The 22,504-nt window shown below is 41.8% G+C and overlaps 1 protein-coding gene and 1 long non-coding RNA gene across 16 annotated transcripts in view; one reads left to right on the forward strand and one right to left on the reverse strand.

Moving 5' to 3' along the window:
- Nucleotides 1-9,719: 9,719 nt before the first annotated feature.
- On the reverse strand, nt 9,720-14,997 carry LOC144369426 (uncharacterized). Its single transcript, XR_013429174.1, has 2 exons — nt 14,781-14,997; nt 9,720-9,954 (listed from the first exon to the last, which is right to left on the reverse strand). It is a non-coding gene; the product is annotated as an uncharacterized LOC144369426 (long non-coding RNA).
- A 64-nt stretch (nt 14,998-15,061) lies between these two features.
- Dtnb (dystrobrevin beta) overlaps nt 15,062-22,504 on the forward strand; it is a 228,747-nt gene continuing 221,304 nt past the window's right edge. For 9 of the 15 annotated variants that reach the window (XM_078029553.1, XM_078029557.1, XM_078029560.1 and 6 more), the window contains exon 1: nt 15,063-15,287. The gene's annotated coding sequence lies outside the window, so the exon portion shown is untranslated. The other 6 variants (XM_078029556.1, XM_078029563.1, XM_078029555.1 and 3 more) reach the window with 4 other exon arrangements.

Raw genomic sequence — 22,504 nt, forward strand, 5'->3', positions numbered from 1 at the left:
TCTCACTCAACTACCACAAGTAATGTGAACAGCTGGACCGAGGGATTCTTTATTATCTGTATCCTGCTGGGATGCAAAGGGATGGTGGGAGATTCCTCATGCTACTCAGAATGACAATTTAAAACTCGGGAGTTATTTGTTTCTGAAATTTGCCATTCTTATTTTTGGGTCTCAGTTGATCGCGGGCAAATGCAACCTTGCAAAGCAGAACCATGGACAAGGGGTGGCCTCTGTGTAAGGTCAGTTGGACTGGTACACCCAGATGGCCTCACCCACATGCCTGGCAGGGGATGCCCACTCACTTTTTCTCCACAAGGCCTCTCATCCTCCCTTGGGCTAGACTGGCTTCCTTATACAGTGCTCACAGGACAATGTTTTTGCTTGTGTCATATGTGCTGTTGCTTCAAGTGATGTGACCAAGGCAGAGTCAATGTGGGAGGGGAATATGTAAGAGCACGTGTACCAAGAGGCGTGGTTCACTGGGGACCACCCTGCCTCTGGATGGAACGAGTCCTCTTCTGGGCTCCCTTAGCCCTTGAACCTCGATTTCAATGTCCTTTATGTAATCTCTTGAAAATCATCTGTTCTGTATAACCCACTTGCTATTTTTAACCTTCTTAAAGCAGAAATTGCCTCACGTATTTTCTCACCTTCCATTTCATAGCCTTGCACATAGGAGGTGCCCATTAAATATTACCTGCCAGTGAGACAGTCCTACTAACAGTGCAGGGAATTGTAGTTCATGCATATTTTGCAATCTTCCTTGGTGTTTCTCACCAACCATCCAAAATGTGGCAAGGTTGAGTTTCCTCAGGTTTATGACCTTTCCAGGTTTCTGAAAAGTCATGAAAGAACATTGGCTGGTAAAAATGTGCCATGGGGTGTTTGTTTATGTAGAGGGAAAAAAACCTTATTCATCATACTCAGACTTAACAACTGCACCACAGCCAGGGACAGATCTTCTGGGGTCCCAATGGGACCCCTGCCCACCTCTCATCACCCATTGCCAAGATCCTGTATATTCTTGTGTTCTCACCATGAGCCCTGGGTTTGAACTTGAAATCTAGGCGAGGAAACACAGCAGGCAAAAGTGTAACAGCCCAAGCTGTTTATCCCGTAATGTGCCAACTAATGCAAAAATAGCCTTAATGGGGCCTAAAGGTGAAGGGGACATGACCAGGTAGTGATCAGAGAAGAGTGAGGGTCACACTAAACAATCGACCTTCTCACAGATGGTGAAGTCTCAGTCAGATCCTGGGGCAGGTTATGGACAGGTATTTATCCTTGGAGACAGGAGAGGATGATCTAGATGGAAATGGGGTCTTTGAAGGTTGAAGCCAAATAGATTAGCAGGAAAGTAACCCTTGATGTGTGGAGGAGCCAGCAGATGGTGGGGGTAAAAAACAATGGGATGAGTGACCTGGGGAAATAAGCAAAGTGAGGGATCTGTCTGAGAAGCCTCAGCAAACCAAGCTGTACCCAGGAGGTCATCTGAGTACCTGAAAGTGTCTCCCTATATGAAGTTTCTGGAGCTTGCAGTGAAGTGATTTTATATATAAGCATCTGAAAAAGTAATGTGGGGTGGGGTGGGATTTGCTGTGTAGCAGGGTCAGCACGTGGGCAGGTGGGAGCACTGGGCCCCTCCATTCCCAGCTGGGCATCTGGATAATAACCAGGTGGCTTTTTGTACTCCGTGTTCCTGTGTCCTGGAAAAAAGATGGAAGCATCTCATTAGAGGAAGAAGAGGGACATTTCTAGGCAAACAGTTGTCCTAACTGATATAGAAAGCATCTTTTTAAAAAATATTTTTTAGTTATACATGGACACAATATCTTTATTTTGTTTATTTATTTTTACGTGGTAGGCTGAGGACTTGAACTCAGTGCCTCACATGTGAGAGGCAAGCTCTCTGCCACTGAGCCACAACCCTAGCCCAGGAAGCATCTTTAATGTGATGTGAAGTGAACGCGAGAGGCCCCTGAGCAGGCCAGGGGGAAATACCCTTTTCCCTAGGCTCTGGCCTCAAGGGGACTTTGACTGAAGACAGAGATGACACAGGCCCTTGAAGAATGAGTTTGCAGGGTAGGTAGGGGCTGGGCTGTGTGCAGACCGAGCTCTGAAATGCTAAGGCAGGCAGACACAGAGCACAGGAGATTGGCCTGCTGCAGTCCAGAACCAACATGGAGAAGCAAAGAAGGCAAAACAAGGAGAAGGCACAGCTCAGCAGAAGTTGCTAGAGAGTACCTCCTTGTCCTGGGCCTGGAAGACAGCATCTGAGGCTGTCAGCTGCCCAGTAACATTCTGGAGGCTGCCAAGCTCCCCTTTCTCCCACATCCCCCACCTAGGGGCAGCCTGGACCCTATTTAAGCACCTGCTCTAGTTACCTGGCAGAACTGGATTCTTAAATTCCACTCAGCCTGTTTTCCATTGCCCTTCGCACTCTTCCTACAGCCAGAAACTCCTGGAATAATTAACTTCAACAAATGGAGGGGCTCAGGGTTCTCCACGATCTTTGCACCTTATATCACTTTAAAAAATTCAGCTCATCTAGGGTAGGGCCTAGATAGTTTTTCAAAACCGTATCTGTATGCAGCCAGATTGAGAACAGCTGGAATCAGTCATCAGTACTGGGGGATGCTCTACCACTGAGCTCCATCCCCATTCCTTTTTATTTTTTATTTGGAGACAGGGTCTTGCTAAATTACCTAGGCTGGTCTGGATCTTGGGATTGTAGGCATGCACCATGGAGCCTGGTCTGAGCCAGTTTAGAAAGTTACATTAACAGAATTTGTTGACCTTTTCAGGTGCCTGACAATACCCCATAAATACATCTGGGAAAACAGCGAAACCTGTGGGCACCCTTTCTTGAGAAGTCAAGAGAGGCCTCTGGGTTGCCTACGTGGGGTAATTCTCAAGGATCTTCCCGGTGACAGCTACTGGCCTCAGGAGATCTACACTGTGCATCCAGTGGAATGGCAGGTTCAGCTGTGATTGTAGCTCACAGGCAACACCAAGGCTGAGTCTTCTATCCGGTCCAGACCGACCTATGCTTGATCCCGTGGGCAATTTTGTTGAAGAATCACCACTGTTCGTGAGATAAGTCTTGGAAATTTTTATCCATAAAACCTCTGCATGCCATTTGTCCCAGACTCAGAACCCACAGGAGATCACAGAGAGTCAGGAGCCATGCCTCTCTTCCTGGCCATCCCCACCCCACCCAGAAGCCCCCAGTCTGTTTTCGTTCCATCTTTGTCCCATGTTTGGATGAGACTGAAAACCAATGATTCAGCCTCTGGTGTTAAAGATTTCCAAATTGTTATCTGCCATGCAAAACAGCAGCTCCTATTTTTGTCTTCCAGATCTGTCTCTTTCAGCCACCCACAGCCACGCCTTACTGCTGGCATTGCAAGATGTGTGACACTCTGTTCTGATAGGCCCACCTGGGGCACATCATGTCTAAACCCGCATTCTCCTGAGGGTCGGAGTTTGGTCTTTGCTTACCCTCTTGTCAAGGACCCTCTTTCTGGTTTTCATTTTAATTACTTGCTACTGGACTCTTTCAAGTCCTGTTGTGACATCTGTAAGTGACAGAGAAGAGAAGGGTACACATATGGTGTCAGTTTCCTATCATTTGATACAAGGATGGGATTGTGATGTTTTGTTTCCTGTATTCTTTTTTTTTTTTTAAGAATATCTATTTTTTTTTTTTTAGTTGTAGTTGGACACAATACCTTTATTTTATTTATATTTATGTGGAGCTGAGGATGGAACCCAAGGCCTCCCATGTGCTAGGCAAGTGCTCTACCGCTGAGCCACAACCCCAGCCCCTTGCTTCCTATATTCTTATCTGAATGCTATTGGGGTTAAGGAGGAGGAGGCTGGAAGTCAGGCAGGCTGGAACAGGGATTTCTGACTTCAAGGAATGATTTTCAGGTTCATTAAACGATTTTCCCGGAGCTGCTATTACCTTCCTCTTGCCCACGTTGATGCTCCGCTGACAGATGTCTGCCTCCCACGTAGCCCTGAAACATGCTTCGGTAGCTTCTTTCCTACTGCTCTCAGCTCAATTCCTGCCCAAACCTGGAGTCACACTGACCTTGGAGATTCCTCTGTGCACCTCTTCCTCTAGCTCATTTATAACTTTATAACTTTGATAATTAAGACTTAGATGTTCAGGCTGCAGAATGAAAATCAAAATAACCTTGCAATTTTAATAATTTTCTTCACTGCTTTCAAAAAAGTTCATGACTATTTAAGAAACTATAAACAAAGAAAATTAAAATAACTCAATCCTTTAGCCCAGAAATAACCTCTACTAATATATAGGTTTACATTTGTCCAGTATTTTGTTCAGAGAGCACAGCACATGCACATGTAGGTATGCTCTCCAAGAAGCAAATTATTGCAAATAATGGTGATCACGGGCACAATTTACCTAGGTGCTCCTTTTATATCTACCACTTCCTCCCATGGGGCTAACTATTTTCTTGAAGTTTGGGTTTACAAATTATTTGGTTTACTTGATGGTGAACTTTATAAAAATGGTATTATAGTAGAATTAGTCATATGTCTCTTGCTTTTTTCACTTAAAAAAAAAAAAGGGATTCAGTTAATCCATGTTGCTTTAGTGAAATGTACTTCTTTCACTTTCATGGTGGCTTAACACTTCTACTGTGGACATAAGTACAGCCATTCATTCTTTTCTTGCTGGGCACTAGGAATTTTTCATACTACTTCACCACTACAGATACTAAAGACAGAGTAGGGCTTATATATCCCTCTTTGGCACAGGTGTCAGTAGATTCTTTTGGATGGAATTATTAGATATAAAGTACACAGAATTTAAAATTTGTGAAGTGTAACCAAATGGTTGCACTGATTCATGCTCCCAGCCAGCATTGCTGAATTCCCCATTAACCTCCTTTCCAACACTGAACCCAGGGGTGCTTCACCGCTGAGCTACACAATGTCTTGCTAAGTTGCCCAGGCTGGCTTCAAACTTAAGATCCTCCTGCCTCAGCTTTCTGAGTAGCTTGGATTAAAAGTTTGTGACACCATGTATGATTTTAATGGCTGTGAACTCTTGTGTCTCATGGAAGTCTTATAATTTAATTAAAGCCCCCCATTTTTTTTTTAAAGAGAGAGTGAGGGAGGAGAGAGAGAGAGAGAGAGAGAGAGAGAGAGAATTTTTAATATTTATTTATTTTTTAGTTCTCGGTGGACACAACATCTTTGTTGGTATGTGCTGCTGAGGATTGAACCCAGGCTGCACACACGCATGCCAGAGGAGCACACTACCGCCTGAGCCACATTCCCAGCCCCCCCCACCATTTTGATTTTAGGAGTATCATTGGTAAGATAATTCTAATGCATAAATTTAATTATAAATCACTGAATATTTTCATAAAATAAATTCTAAGAATTGGAATTTCTGGGTCAAAGTGAAGCCAGATTTAAAGATAGGTAGTTAGTGTAGTTAGGTAAATGGTGCCTAATATCGAGTAAGATAAAGAAAATGGGGCTGGGGATGTGGTTCAAGCGGTAGCGCGCTCGTCTGGCATTCGAGCGGCCGGGGTTGGATCCTCAGCACCACATACAAACAAAGATGTTGTGTCGGCCGAAAACTAAAAAATAAATATTGAAAAAAAAATTCTCTCTTTTACTCTCTCCCTCTCTTAAAAAAAAAAAAAAAAGAAAGAAAGAAAGAAAGAAAAAGAAAATGAAGACCATTATTGAGAATGGAGTCCAGGAAACCTGAGCAGCTCTTGGGGAAATTGAAATGTTAATGTCCCCAAGGCCCGGAACCCATCCTAAGGAACTGTTAATGAAGCAGCTCCCAGCAAGCAGGGAGGTGCTAATCCAATCACCCCAGGCCCTTCCTGCCAGATTACTCCTTCAACCCACCTGTCTCCCACCTTTTGGCCTTCCCACCTGCATTCTGTCACTTGGAGATAAAGGGAAACAGAGGACAGGAATGTGGGAGGACTAAAGGAAGCCCTTAGCTATGAAAAAGAGAAGACCGCCCCCTTTCACGGATTCCACCTTTTGGGTCCCCTTCTTCCTCTGGGGAGAAGTCCTTTCTGCTGTCCTTAATAAAGTTTCCACTTTCCACTCTACACTTGCCTCGGAGCATTTGGGGACACAAGGACTGGTCACTGGTAAATATCGGTAACAAAAGGATCTCAAAATTCTTAAAGATTTTTATATGTATTTCCAAATCACCCCACAGAAAGATTGTCTAATTTACATTTCCTCAAAAAACTCTTTAACACTGGATACTAAATTTCAAACACTTTGCTAATTTAACTTTCTTGTCAAATTCACATGAAAAGATGCTCAGTTTCATTAGCATTCAGGGAAATGCAAATTAAAAAATGAAAACTATAATGTTTTACACCCACTAGAATGGCAAGGGTGGTGGTTGTGGTTGTTTTGTTTTTGCTTTTTCCCTGCTGTGGTGCTGGGGATTGGACCCAGGGCCTTGGGCATGCTAGGCAAGTGCTCTACCACTGAGTCACATCCCTAGCCCAGCAATTAAGATAGCCAGGATTTTAAAATGTTTATTGTCCATTGTGTTTCTTCTTTTCTGGGATTGATTTTTTTCCCCCTAGTTTATTATCTGCATTAGACTGTGGATTGTATTCAAAATGACTTGATTGGTTTCACTTCTTTCTTCCCTCTTCATTGCTGTAATGTCACTTATTAACATACCATTGGATTCATTTGTTTCTATTTGCATTCAGTTACACGTTTTCAATTTTTCCTTTGTTGATTTAATTTTATTTCTGAATGTATGTAACATTGATGTGCTTTGTAAGTAGGTTACCTACACCAGAAGATAAGCTCAGAATTTTCTCTTCCTCCTCCATCCTTCCTATCTTGTCCTCTCACCAAATTCCTTGTAGATAACTAATTTTTACTGTATTCTGGTTTACTGGCTCTTGTATTTCTTTTTACTAAAATAAGCAAGTCCATTACATTTTCTTATTTCTTGTCTTTATCACACACAAAAAATGTTTGCTTCTGTACTTTGCTTTTATAGCTTAGGTTCTCATTTTCAATATATATTACTAGCAGTTAATAAAGGTCTTCTTCTTTTAAATGCTTCCTTGTGTTACATTGTGTATATCATAGTTTATTGAATCAATCCAAATAATAGGATAAGGAAGACCTGCATATGTAAGAGTGGACATGTGGTTTGGGAGTATCTTTGAGATGAATTCCTAGAAGCCACAGGGTTGGGATGAAAGGTGAATGTACACAGTGTCTCATTTAGATCCTGCCAGATGCTTCTTCATAAGGATGGCACTATTTCTCATTCTCTTCAGCACTCTATTCCTTCCTATCTCACCAATAGAGTATGAGGTATTGTTGCCCCAACACCATTTATTACAAAGTCCCTCTTTGACTCAGTTGTTTGACTGTTTTTCACCTTCAGGACTTTCACACCTAGAGGGTCTTCTATTTGGTTCCATTGGTTTGCCTATTCATGTGCCAAACTGCGCTATTCTTTTTTATTTTTTTTTTTAAGAGAGAGTGAGAGAGGGAAGGGAGAGACAGAGAGAATTTTTAACATTTATTTTTTAGTTATCGGTGGACACAACATCTTTGTATGTGGTGCTGAGGATCGAACCCGGGCCGCACGCATGCCAGGTGAGCGCGCTACTGCTTGAGCCACATCCCCAGCCCCCAAACTGTGCTATTCTTGAATGTTTGTTTTTTTTCATTTCAGCTTTGGTATCGACTTGTTCAGCTACAGAAAAAAAATAGTTATATTTTTGAGGGAATCATATTAAATTTATAAATTAATGTAAGAAAAATTGTTACCTTAATGATCAGATATTTTAATCAAAACCAAGTATATATTTGTATCTTCCAGGAGTATTTAATGGTTTTCTTCAACCATATATTAAGATAAAAATATATATTGAGATAAATATATATTGGGAAAAAATAAAAATATATATTGAGATATAAATAACATACCATCAGAAATGGTGGCCCATGCCTATAATCCTAATGACTCAGGAGGTTGAGGCAGGAGGATCCCATTTTTTGAGGCCAGCTTAGGTAACTAAGCAAGACCCTGCCTCAAAATAAAAAATAAGGGCTAGAATGTAGTTTAATGGTAGAATGCCCCTAGGTTCAATCCCCACTCCTCAAACCCCACAAAAAAAGTTTTAAATTGATAAGGTCCAACTGACCTACTTTTTCTTTTATCATTTGTTTTGGGTGTTGTGCCTAAGAAGACTTTAACAGGCCCAAGGTAATAAAGATTTTATACCTATGTTTTATTCTAAGAGTTTTATAGCTTTAGCTTTTATATTTAGGTTGTTGAAGTTCTAATCTCCAGTATCTCAGAATGTGACCCTATTTGAAGATAGGGTCTTTAGAGAGATGATTAAGATAAGATGAAATTTTTAGAGGTGGACCCTAGTCCCACATGACTGATGTCCTTATAGGAAGAAGAGATTAGGACACAGGTGTACAAGTATAGAGGGCAGATCATTTGAAGACAGATTCAGAGGCCCATCTACTAGTTAAAGAGACTCACGAGCAATCAACCCTGGCAACACCTGATCTTGGACTTGTAGCCTCTAGAATTGCAAAGGAATAAGTTAGTTTCTTCCCTCCCTCCCTCCTTCCCTCCCCCCTCCCTCCCTCCCTCCCTCTCTCTCTTGCCAGCCAACCTGTGGACTTTGTTATGGTAGCCCTAGAAGACTAAGACATACCCCACTTGGCCATGAGATATTATTTTCTTGAGCCATATGGGCCTCATGGTTCTTTGTGAGGAACTTCCTATTACTTCTTTTCCTCTAGTAAAGAGGCAGCCCAATTTTTATGCCTGTGCCTGTTTTATAAATAAAATTTTATTGGAACATAGCCAGACCTACTATTTACATATCACCTACCATTGCTTTTGTGCTATAATGGCACAGTAGAGTAATCAGGTCGCCAAATCTAAAATATTTACTATCTGATGTTTTCGAAAAATTTGCTGGCCTGTGTTCTTGCGGATACTTAAGATAAACTTATATGTGCACTATTCCTTAATTTCTTGCATTTTATAAACATTTTTTCTATATTGATGCTTGATAAATGGCATGGGTGGGTAGATATAAAATCCTTTGCCTGCATCTTCTTTCCTCAAGTTTCTAGAAGACACTGCATCACTATTGCCTTGCTTGGCATGTTGCTCTTGGGAAGTCTGATGCCAGCTGTTTTGGCTAACAGACTCACAATAAATTACCCTAGAATGAATGCCTTAAAGTAAGAATCTCTGTGTGTGTGTGTGTGTGTGTGTGTGTGTGTGTGTGTGTGTGTATGTGTTGCTGGGGATTGAACCCAAGTCCTTGTGCATGGTTGGCAAGTGTTCTACTACTGAGCTATATCTCCCATCCCACCCTATCCTTTAAGGCAGGGAATGACAAACTTTTTCTGTAAAGGGTCACACAGTAAATACTTGAAGCTTTGTGTACAATCTCTGTCACACATAGCCCTTGAATGAGCAGGGCTGTGTTCCCATTACTTTTTAAAAATTTTTTTCCAGCACTGGGGACTGAACCCAGGGATGCTCTGCCACTGAACTTCACCCCAGCCCATTTTATTCTTCATTTTGAGACAGGGTGTTGCTAAGTTGCCTAGGCTGGCCTGTAACTTACAATCTTCCTGCCTCAGCCTTCTGAGTAGCTCAGTTTACTTGCATGTGCCACCATATCTGGAGCTATTACATTTTATTGATGGACACTTATTAAGGGTTTAATTGTGTCCCTAAAGAAGCTTAGGTGGGTTTCTGGGTCTTACAGCCTAACCTGCAGCCACAGGCAGGCTCACAAAGCAGACGGGAAGGACTTAGCCCAAGCACATCCTCAGAGTATCTTCTCCATCCCAGGAAGCCACCTGCCTTCTGTGGGGCTTCCTTACTTCTGCCCAAGGGAAGCATCTGGGTGACTTCTAGAAAAAAAAAAAAAAAAGAAAAAAGATCCCTTGGAAAAGAGGCAGGGATCTGGGGCTGGGTTCCAGTCATTTCACTGGTGGCATGCACCAAATACCTGATATACAGATCTTTTTGTTTTTGTTAGTTTTTTTAAGGTGCTGGGAATTGAGCCCTGGGCCTTGTACATGCTAGATTAAGTTCTCTACCTCTGAGCCACATCCCCCACTCCATAAGAACCACTTTGGTTATAATTTTAAAAGCTTTGGGATCAGGAATTTGGGTAGGTCTTGATTGGATGATATTTCTGTTCCACACGACTTCAGCGGAGGTCACTCAGAGGCATTCAGCTGATGTCTGGGCTGAGCCAGAGCGCTAATGATGACTTCACTTGGTGTCAGCCAGGATTGACCATGTCCTCCCTCTCAGTGTGATCTCAGGACCTTTCCACAGGAAGTGAGATACTTTCCATAACAGCTCAGGGCTTTAAAAGAAAGTGTTCCCAGATGGATAAAAGAAAGACCAGATGGATTACTTAAGAGCTCTAGTGCCCTGGGCTTGGAAATCCTAGAATATCACATATTGTATTGACTAGTAGTTCACTAAGGCCAGCCTAGATCAAAAGGAGTGAAAAGAATTTGTCTCCATCTTTAATGACCTGCAGCCTAATTTTCCTTTTAAACAATTTGATTTTTTTTTTTTTGCCTGAAGGCCTTGGAGGCTGTTATCATTATTTTTATTATTATGTCTAATAATTTTAATAGTATAGCTCTCAGAGTTGATCACTCTCTGGTAAGTTCCTCAGGTACACGTGAGCCATTCCTTTGTATAGGTTTATGTGTTCTTATTTCCAGAAATTTTCTTGGAGTATATCTTCAACATACATGGAACTTTTCAACATCATCAAAACGATACTGAGATTTCATCTCATACCAGTCAGAATGGCAGTTATCAAGAATACAAATAACAGGGCTGGGGATGTGGCTCAAGCTGCAGTGTGCTCGCCTGGCATGCGTGTGGCCTGGGTTCAAATCCTCAGTACCACATACAAAGATGTTGTGTCTGCCGAAGATTAAAAAATAAATAATAAAATTCTCTCTCTCTCAGAATGAGGTCACAGAGCCGAGCAAAATTAAAAAAAAAAAAAAAAAAGAATACAAATAACAGGGCTGGGGTTATGGCTCAGCAGTAGAGTGCTTACCTAGCACATGTGAGGCCTTGGGATCGATCCTCAGCACCATATAAAAATAAATAAATAAAATAAAGATATTGTGTACAACTACAATAAATATTTTTAAAAAATACAAGTAACAGTAAATGCTTGGAGAGGACGTGAAGAAAAAGGAACACTTTTATATTGTTGGTGGGATTGTAAATTAGCCTAGGTGTCCATCAACAGATGAATGAATAAAGAAAATGTGTTATATGTACACAATGGAGTTTTATTCAACCATAAAGAAAAATGAAATTATGTCATTTGTAGAAAAATGGATGGAACTAAGAACATTATGTTAAGTGGAAGAAGCCAAATTCAGAAGGTCAAGAGTTGTATGTTGGGGCTGGGGATGTGGCTCAAGCGGTAGTGCACTCGCCTGGCATGCGTGTAGCCCGGGTTCGATCCTCAGCACCACATATGAACAAAGATGTTGTGTCTGCCGAAAACTAAAAAATAAATATTAAAATTCTCTCTCTCTCTCTTTAAAAAAAAGAGTTGTATGTTTTCTCTCATATATGGAAACTATAGAGGAAAAAGGAAAAGAAGGAGAGAGGATTTATGAAAATAGAAGGGAGATCACTGAAGGAAAGGAACCAGGGGGCAGGAGTATGCAGGGAGGCGGGAAGTGCTAGGGGGTTATGTTGGCCAAATTATAGTTAAGCTGTATGTATGTATGAATATGTAACAACAAATCCCATTATTATGTATGACTACATTGCACCAATAAAACATATGGAAAGAGAAAAAAAATACATGGAACTTCAACTACACTTACATTGCACACCCTTTGCTTATATTCAAATGAAATTCCAAATAGAAAGCAAAACAAGCACAAAGGTATGGAGATAGGGAAAGCAGAAACATTCCAGGAATTTGGGTGATGTGTGTGTGGAGACAGCAATACAAGATGGAATGGATAGATAGGCAAGGGCTAGATTAATGGAGGGTCTGTGTGCCATGCTGTGTAGTGACACCATGTGTGGTACATTTGGAAAGTTTTCTACAACCCGCATATGGAACATGGATTAGAAGGAACTGGAGATACAGGTATAGTAGGGAAGCAGATAAAGGCTCTTGCTCTAGCCTAGCTGAGAAGAGCTAAGAGGGACAGGTTCTAGAAGTATTAATGAAGTAGAATCCAGAGGACTTTGTAGCTGGGTGCAGTGGTGCATGCCTATAATTCCAGTTACCTGGGAGGCTGAGGCAGGAGAATTAGAAGTTTGAAGCCAGCATTAGCAACTTAGTAAGGCTAAATGCAACTTAGCAAGACCCTGTCTCAAAATAAAACAAAAAGGGTTGGGGATGTGGCTTAGTGGTTAAGTGCCCTTGGGTTCAATCCCTGGTATAAAAACAAACAAATAAAACAATAACAACAACAAAAGAAAAGGACTTTGATTATTGGAAGCAGCAAGGAGAAACGAGGATAATTCGAGGTGAGGTGTTTGAATGGGCAACTGGATGGACACTAGTGCCATACACTTTTTGAAATGCAGAGCTTGAGGTCTCTAGGATATTCTGGTAGGCTTTTGTGCATGAGGAACCCAGAGGAGTGGCCTAAGTTAGTGATGAATTTGGAGTAGCAGCCATGGGTGATAGATGAAGATATGGAGTATGTGAAATGGCTCAGGGAGAAGGTGTGGGGTGAGATGAGCTGAGGACAGAATTTTGGAAACTGAGTGGCTAAAGGGGTTAAAAGAGGGATCATGTCATGGAGCCATGTTTCAAAGAGTAGCACGCTTGTATAGTCAAGTGCCACTGGAAGTTCTAGTAAAATGAAGACTTAACTGGGCCATAGTATTTAGGATCAAAAAAGCATTAATGACTAAGAATAGGCAGTGGAGTGGTGGAGCAGAGCCAGAGACTGAAGAGCGAGAAGCCTCTGAGGAGGTAATGACTTCAGATGGCTTTCAAGACATTTGTGAAGAAAAATACAGTGGGAATAGTAATCATGGTGGAAACTTCTTCTTTCTGCCCCTACCCCGGACTGGAAGAGTTTGAACATATATAGATGAGGTAGGACAAAGAACAGGTAAACAAGAGAAGTCAATAATTTTGGAATCTTAGGGAGAGAATTAGTGAAAGATGTTTGAAAGGTTTTCTGAGGACGTGGAGGTAATGAAAACACAGAACAGAGATGGAAAGATGTGAGGACCAGTGCACCTGAAGTAGTTAATTCCAAAATTGAGTTATGAGTCTAGCTCACATACTGAAACCTTGGTTTCTATCAATTGGGCAAACACATCAAGCAATATGTACATATTTGTTTATTTATTTTTTAATTATTATTTATTTCTTAGTTGTAGTTAAACACAATACCTTTATTTCACTTATTGATTTTTTTATGTGGTGCTGAGGATCAGACTCAGGGTCTCACACATAGGAGGCGAGTGCTCTACCGCTGAGTCACAACTCCAGCCTCTACATATTCATTTTGTATCTCTTACACCTTTCTCTTAAAGAAGAGAATCAGTGAGTTACCCTTTCAATGCCTTTTCTGTAATGGATGCTCAATAAGGGGTCAAAGAATAAACTAGAGGCTAGGGTTGTAGCTCAGTGGCTAGCATGTGAGAGGCACTGGGTTCAAGTGTCAGCACCACATATAAATAAATAAAATGACCATTGACAACTAAAAAATATTAAAAAAATAAACTAGATGTCTCGTACCTCTATTCTGAGTATCTTAGTATCTTAGTATCTTAGTCTTAGTATCTTAGTATCTTAGACTTCTCTGGTATGCAAAATATTTGCACAAGCCATCTGTGAAAGGTGATACTCTTTTTTGAAGAAACTGTTTACTCTTACTTAAAGTTGGTTATAAGCATTTTCTTCATTATAGGAGTTTAAAAATAGGCAGATGAGAGGAGAAGGAAGAGGGTGTTCTAAAGGCAGGCAGGCAGACCGCAGCAGGAGGTGGCTCGATCTGCCTTACCATAAGGTGCCAAAAAGCAGTAAAAACCACTCAACTCAAAGCGCATTGACCTGGGGTTGCTTAGCCGCATTTCACTCACTGATGTACCGATAACTCTTAAGGACGTTGCCATTTTGAGTCTTAAAAAATGTTGAGAAAAATGATCACTTGGGTCATTAAAAAGGTTTGGCTGTTCCTAATTTGCCACCTTCTCCTATATTTCACAGTTTGGAAAGGAACACACACACACACACACACACAGACACACAATATTAAAAAGGTGCTGAGCTGGTAAATCTTGGTCACCTGTGCTTCTTTGCTCAAGTTCTTTACAGACACTTAATGCCCTCCTGGCTTTTTCCTAGGACTTCTTTTTTTTTTTCTTTTAGGCTGAACACAAATGCCCCTCTTCCAGGAACGACTCTGCACGTCAAGCGGAAGTAATCTCTTCCTCATCCTAGCACAGCATCTGACTGTGGCTTGCCTTTGCACGGGTCACTAGATTGGTTGTTTATACACGACTGCTTTTCCCTCTAAGTTATGCGCTCCTTAGACCATGGGCCGTGACCATGACCTTGTGCCCACACGGCACCCGGTGCAGCGCTAGGCGCAGAGTCGGTGTTCAGTGAGCTTGCTGAGTTAATTTGGAAAGTCACCGGGACAGGATTACCCAGAGAGGGGCGGATGAATGATTCACGGGGATGGTTCTTTGCATTCTTTACCTTGTAGTCACATCAAGCAGAGCATTCACCTGGCGGGGCAGATACCTGTGGAGTTGAAGCGCCACTCCGCCGCCGCCAGAGCTGCAGGGGCCAGGAGGGGGCAAGCTCAGTCTGCGCCCCACACCCGCAGGAGAGCCGGGGGCGGGTCTCGCTTGGTGGCGGGGGCGGGGCTCGAGGGGAACGCGGCCCACCTCCCCGCCCCCTCCCCGGCGCGGCGGAAGCCCCGCCCCGACGCGCGCTCGCGCTGGCGGCGCGCGCCCGCCCCCCCCCCCCCGCCCTCCGCCCTCGCGCCCTCGCGCCCTCGCGCCGGGGGCGGGCTCGCTGCGCGTGCCGGGCGGGGAACGGCGCGAGCCGGGCGCTGGGAACGTTCGTCGCGGGGGCGGCTCCGGGGCCTGAGCGGGCGCCGCAGCCGCCTCAGTGGAGGGGGCCGGGCCGAACGAGGCGGAGGAGGCTGCGGCCACTGGAGACCTTCCCCACGCCCCCAGCTCTCGCCGGGAAGCGAGCCAGGTATGGAGTCCGTGGCGGCCGCCGCGGCTGCGGGAGCGGAGAGCGGGGTTGGAGCCTCGCGCCCGCGAAGAACGGGAAGGGAACCCGCGCAGCGTCCGGACCGCGGGAGCCTGCTGGGTGCGGGGCGGAGGAGGCGGGGACGGCGCGCTGGGAGCCGGGGCCGCTGCATCGCGCGCGGCGCGCTCGGCCCAGGAGGGGCGAGCCGAGGGGATGCTGCGGAGTCCCGGCCGCGCGGCGGGGCACAGAGTCCCCCCTGGGGAGGGGTCTCTCGGGTCCCAAGTGCGCCTTGGGCTCCCGGCGGCGGAGCCGGGTGCGGACGCCGGGCAGATGCTGCTGAGCCAGACTCGCTGGGAGGAGGCTGTGCGTTAGGTGTGGAAGGGGGCGAATGAGGCAGGTCCTGGCAGAGGGCAGGTGAGGCAGGCAGGCCCTGGCAGAGAGAAAGGAATTTATTCCCCAAACGCTGTTTCCCGAGGCGCCTAATAGCCAACCTGCTCACGAGGTCATCCTGGAAAGGAAAGTGTCCTGAGAGGAGGAAGGATGCAGCTAACGAATGCTCGCTATTAAATTCCAGTGCCAGGCCTTGGGATTAGGGAGACCTTTTAGCATTCTTAGCAAACGTTTATTGATTAGCTACTGTGCGTAGAAAACCGTGATCAGCACTGGGCCACGAAATAGTATAAAACACAACCATAATTTGCTGTCGAGGTGTTAACAATTTAGCCGGGAAGGTATGCATGTAAAATAACCAAGTAGCATTGAATTTTATGTTTCATGACTTACTCACTTTAGGTCTCTTTCGTATTTTCTCAGTATTGGAAAATTGGATCTGTAAATTGCTTGGTTTTGGGATAAAGTAGGAAGGTCAAGAAAAGCTTGTGGGAGGAATTTGGGAAAGTTTTGAAGGCTCTTCTGCGTGACATTTAAAGGAGAGGGGGAAAATAAATTTGGAAAGAAAGGAAGTTCCCTTCCTTCCCAACTGGAATTAAGATCCATTACTGTTCGCTGCTAAATCCTCAGAATGTGGCCTGTCGCACAACAGTTGTGCAATAAATGCCCATTGCCGTGAATGCATGAACGAAGCAAGATTTCCCTACATTTTATACAGAGCAGTAACAATTATTCTAGTGTTAGGGATGGTTGATGGACTTACCATGTCCCTCAAGCGCACACTCTTGTCTTTTGCCTTGTGAGGTATCCTAGGTTCTTAGAGCTGGGCATGTTACAGTAATGGCAAAGGCGATGGAATCATCCCTGTGACCATGCTACCACTTTCTCGTGTTCCTTGTAGGTTGGCAGTGAGGAGCTTGCTCCTGGGATAGTTGCTCGAGATCATCCTATTCTGATCCTTCTAGCATTGGCTTTTTTTTTTTTTTTTGTCCTATGAGGAGGAAAGAGAGCGCTTTTGCCTAGAGAATACTTTGTCATTTTTATCGCGATTCTTGGATTTGGAAGTTAGATCCGTAGGGGAAAAACAAAAAAAAGTGTTCTTGCTCTGAAATCAAGGCCAGAATTTTACCTGTCCTCTGCCTTGATTGGACTCTCCAGCTCCAAGCTGCTATTTTGGTTCCCTGGGTTGCAGTGCCTGTTGGGTTACTTTGTCTGCCAAATTAAAACTTGACCTTTTATGAGTTCTCTGAGGATTTTTATCAGACTTAAGTGGAATTGCCTTTGAAGAGGGTTGTGCAGTCAAGGTAGTGCTGGCAAGATTTTTAGGTTCCACTAAATTTGGCCTGAGAGACAACTTTTCCACTTACAGTTAGGAAATTAGACTCAGAACCTAAAATTTCAACTTGCTGTTTATGTCTTTTTTTTTTTTTTTTTTTTAAAGAGTGAGAGAGGGGGACAGAGAGAGAGAGAGAGAGAGAGAATTTTAACATTTTATTTATTTTTTCTTAGTTCTAGGCGGACACAACATCTTTGTTGGTATGTGGTGCTGCTGAGGATCGAACCCGGGCCGCACGCATGCCAGGCGAGCGCGCTACCGCTTGAGCCACATCCCCAGCCCCCTGTTTATGTCTTTTTATTAATTTCTCAGGGCCTCGGTTTCCTTGTGCAAAAAATAGAGGTACTATTTATGGAAACTTGGCATTGTGTGGTAAGCCTTGAAGTAGTAAGTTAATTTTCATTTTAGTACTGTGTAATTCAGGGTACTAGCATGTGTGTACTAGTTCTTGCTTTGGGGTGCCTATGTTATACAATGCTTTCCTTAAGCATAAATATCTAAATAAAATACTGGCTCTTCCAGTATTTTATTTAGATATTTAATTTATATTTATTTAATTTTATTATTTTGGTATTGGGAATAGAACCCAGGAGCACTCTACCACTAATGTACATCTCCAACCCTTTAAAAAAAATATATGTATATATATATATACATATATATATATATTTTTTTTGACATAGGGTGTCACTAAATTGTCCAAGTGGGTCTCAAATTTACAATTCTCTGTCTTCAGACTTCCAAGTTGCTGGGATCACAGGCATGTGCCACTGTGCCTGGCAATTTGTATTTATTTTAAACTGAACTTTTTTGATGTACAGTATACATATGATAAAATGCAGACTTCATGTTTAGAGTTGAATGTTTTGAAAAGTATATGTACTTTGTAACCACTATTCTAGTCAAAGTATAGAAAGTTCCTCATGCTAGTTTGCAGGCAGCCTCCCATTTTATATATTTCTTACTATACAAATATTAGATCTGTGGTGTGTAGTTGTGCAGGCTGTGTATTGCCCAGCCTTAGGGATGCTGTTTGAATTGGAGTCCCTGTGTCTGGTGGCTCCTAGAGTTACATCGCTGTCTGTGTGGTTGTGTGCTGTGATTCTTCAAGTGGCTCAGGATGCACCCTTGCTTGTGAATGGTACAGAGTAAAAGCCCCCTTGATCTACTTAGTCCTCTGTAGGAACTATAATTGGCAGTTTATTGTACTTCCTCCATATCTTTCTCTATGCATTTTCATGAATATATAGATAATATGAAAACATTATCTATATGAATGACATCATACTGTCCACCTCATTTTGCAACTCTTTTTCCTAAAAGATTTTTTTTTTTGAGATATTTTTGGGTTGAACATAGGGATCTGAGTCTTCTTAACAATCTCTTATGTTAGTATATGTTGTCCTATATTGTAGTTATCAGTCCTCTCCTTATTAATGGCCATTGTCCAGTGGATGAAAAGTGGAATTGCTGGATCACAGGGGTGCACATTTTTGAATTATAATTGATGGTGATTTAACCTTGTTGCTACTTATAGATATGGTCCGTTTTTAACTGCAGAGCATATTCACTTGTAGACTTAAATCACAGTTTCTGCATCTTTTAACTTCTGAAGAATAGTTGTTTCTTTGGCTACTAATTCTATGATGGATTTTTGTGTTCCAAATGCATCTTATCAGTTTGAGACTTTCCATTCCTTTTGTTAAGAATGTCTTTAGAAGGGCTGGGGATGTGGCTCAAGTGGTAGCGTGCTTGCCTGGCATGCGTGCAGCCCAGGTTCAATCCTCAGCACCACATACAAACAAAGATGTTGTGTCCACTGAAAACTAAAAAAATAAATATTAAAATTCTCTCTCTCTCTTAAAAAAAATAAATAAAATAAAAAGGATTATACACCACGACCAAGTGGTAATTAAAAAAAAGAGAATGTCTTTAGTTATAAATAAATTTTAAGTTTTAATGTTTTTTTTTTTAATACTTATTTTTTAGTTTTCGGGGGACATAGCATCTTTGTTTGTATGTGGTGCTGAGGATTGAACCCGGGCTGCACGCATGCTAGGCGAGCGCGCTACCGCTTAAGCCACATCCCCAGCCAAGTTTTAATGTTATATTTATGAAAAATTTCCTCAAGTGGCTTGTCTTTGTGTTGGGGGTGGTCAAGAAAAATTTCTTTACCTCAGGGTATGAATTATATATTCCTCAATTTTTTTCCCAAAAGTTTAAAAGAAGTTTTGCTGTCCATATGGAATTTGCAGTGTGTGTGTGCGAGTGTGTGTGTGCATACACATATAACTAGTTTTCTAGCACTTTTTAAATAATTTTGGTAAAATATACATAGCATAAAATGTACTATTTTTTTTCTTTTCCTTTTCTTTTGTGCTAGGGGTTGAACCCAGGGCTTCCCACATGCTTGGCAGATACTCCACCACTGAGCTACACCTCCAGCTCTTTTATTTTATTTTTGAGACAGGGTCTTACTAAGTTGCACAAGCTGGCCTTGAACTTGTGATCCTCATGCCTCCGCCTTTTGAGTGGCTGGGATTGTAGGTACCTGCTAACACACCTGGCCACTTCTGCCATTTTTAAGTGTACATATCTATGATCATTGAGTACATTCACATAGTTAGCGACCAAACCATCATTCATTTTTCAGAACTTTCTCATTACCCCCAAAAGAATAACTCCCAAATCTTCCCCATCATCATTCCTTGGCAACTGTTGTTCTACTTTCAGTCTATATGAATCCGAATGTACTAGGGACCTCATTTAAGTGGAATCCTAAATATTTGTCCTTTGTATCTGGTTTATTTCACTTAGCAAAATGTCTTCTTCTCCATATTATGTCAAAATTTCCCTTTTTTAATTTTTTTGAGATGGGGGCTTGCTGTATTGCTCAGGCTAGCTGCAAACTACTGAGCTCAAGCGATTTTTTTTTTTTACCTCAGCCTCCTAAGAGCTGGGACTGCAAGAGTGTGCTACTGTGCCCAGCAAAATTTCTTTTTTAGGGCTGAATGATATTCCATTGTGTGTGTGTGTACTTGTACATTTTATTTATTCATTAATCCGTTGATTGACATTTGGGTTATTTTTAGTTTTTGACAATTTGAATAATGCTATGAAGATATATATGTTGTTTGTTAAAGTTTGTATTTTTAATTCTTTTGTGTATTCCAGGAGATGAAATCTCTGTGCTCGTTCTTCTCTGTGTGGTGGAATGTGTGTAACACACACAAACACACACACACATATACATATACACACATATACATATATAACTGACCATTTTACGTATAAAATATATAAATATATATTTATAAATATAAATATATGTGTGTATATATAGATGTACATATATATGGACTGAGGGATTGAACTGGGGGCACTTTACCACTGGGCCATTTCCCCAGACGTTTTTTTTTTGTTTTGTTTTGATACAGTGTCTCACTAAGTTGCTTAGAGTCTCATTAAATTGCTGAGGCTGGCCTCAAACTTAGGATCCACAGCCTCCCAAACTGCTGGGATATCAGGCATTCACCATTATACCCAGTAGTGGTGTTTTTAAAACAGTGTACATAACTGAATAAAAATAGATCAATACAACTTTAACTAAAATGGCTGGATAATGCAAAGGGTTCCTGTGTACCATCTCTTTCCTGTACAGTTTCCCCTGTTGTCTGCATTTTGTGTTAGTGTGGTACATTTGTTACAGTTGATGAACATTATTGATACATTTATTATTAACTGATGTATTAGAGTTCATATTAGAACTTGTATGTGTGAACTTCATATTACTTCACTCTTCATGTTATACAGTTCCCTGGATTTTCACAAATGCATAATGGCATATATCATTAATATCATTACATGACATTATGTATACTGTGATTATAGAATCATAAAGAATAATTTTACTGCTTGAATATCCTCCTGTTCATTTCTTTTTCAAATTTATTTTTAGTTATAGTTACAAAAAATACCTTTATTTTGTTTATTTATTTTCATGTGGTGTTGAGGATTGAACCCATCCTAGGCAAGTACTCTACAGCTGAGCCACAACCCTAGCCCCTCCTGTTCCATTTCTTTTCTGTCCCACCCTAAGCCCCCGGCAACCTCTGATTGTTTTACTATCTGTATAGTTTTACCTTTTCCAGAATGTCATATAAGTATGTAGCTTTCTTAGATTGTCTTCTTTCACTTAGTAATGTTCACTGAAGTTTCTTCCATATCTGTTTACCTCATTTCTTTTTAGCACTGAATAATACCCCATTGTATGAAAGTACCCAGTTTGTTCATTCACCTACTGAAGGACCTTTTGGTTGCTTCTAGTTTTTGGCAATTCTGAATACAACTACTATAAACATCTGTGTGCAGGTTTTGGTGTGGACACAAGTTATTAACTTGCCTGAGTAAATACTTTGAATGATGCTAGATCATATGGTAAGAGTATATTTAGCTGTGTAGAAAACTTGTGAACTGGCTTTCAAAATGACAGTAGCATTTTGCATTCCCAATAATGTAAAACGTTTATGTCCAGGTACCCTAAATTGACTATAAAATAAGCCTTCGTCAGGCTGTTCTGTAAAGTTAAGCTTCATCCATAATGAAGTCATATTAAATTTCTGTTACTGTTGTTTTTCTTAGCATTCTATTTCTTAATGTGTTTTGAAGTTTTGATTCACAGACTCATCGTGAGCTTGAGTGCTTTTGATTTTGTTTCCAATCTCTGTGCTCATTCTTCTCTGCGTGGTAGTATTTCAGATTTTCAGCTGGCCTTTGAGACTCCAGTCTAGAACAGATATGATAATGTTGGGTCAAAGGTTTTCCCCTTGGAGGTAACTGGGTTATTTTAGATCCACTCATAGATTGTTTTTGATTCAGTTTCTTGGCCATGAATCTGGGTTTCTACCCTATTACTTTCCTAAGCATAGAACATTATCTAAACTGCCATTTCTAGGCAGTGACTTGCAGCAGATTTTTTAGCTTCCTTGCAGCTTTAGCCTCATCCCTGGCTTTCAGTAGTGAGTCTGGCTCAGATGTCTCCTGTTCTCCACTCTCCCCTGCTTTGTGCCATGATGGCTCTGCAGGAAGTACTGTATATGCCTGGTCTGTTCTTCAGTCCCCCAAGCTTGCAGATTCATCCTACTCACAACTTCGTGTATCTGTTCTGTTTCTGATCCAAGTGAAAGCTTCTCTTGTTTTTGAACCTTATGTCTTTTGATTTTTATGTAATTTTTTTTTCTATTACTGTGTATTTGAGCAGAGAGGATACATCAAAGTATCTACTTACTGACTACTTTGACTAGAAGACTTAATTGGCCAGGGTTTTAACAATTGTATGCCTGTTGTTTTTTTCCCTCCTCATTATTGCATTGCCTAGGTCTTCCAGTATAAACGTTGAATAGCAAGGATGATAATGGGCATTTTAATCGTATTCCTGAATGGGAAAGCTTCCAGTGTTTCACTACTTGATAGCATGTTTTCTGAAGGTTTCTGG

This window comes from Ictidomys tridecemlineatus, chromosome 12, assembly GCF_052094955.1.
Source record: "Ictidomys tridecemlineatus isolate mIctTri1 chromosome 12, mIctTri1.hap1, whole genome shotgun sequence".
In the NCBI taxonomy this organism is placed as follows: Eukaryota; Metazoa; Chordata; class Mammalia; order Rodentia; family Sciuridae; genus Ictidomys; species Ictidomys tridecemlineatus.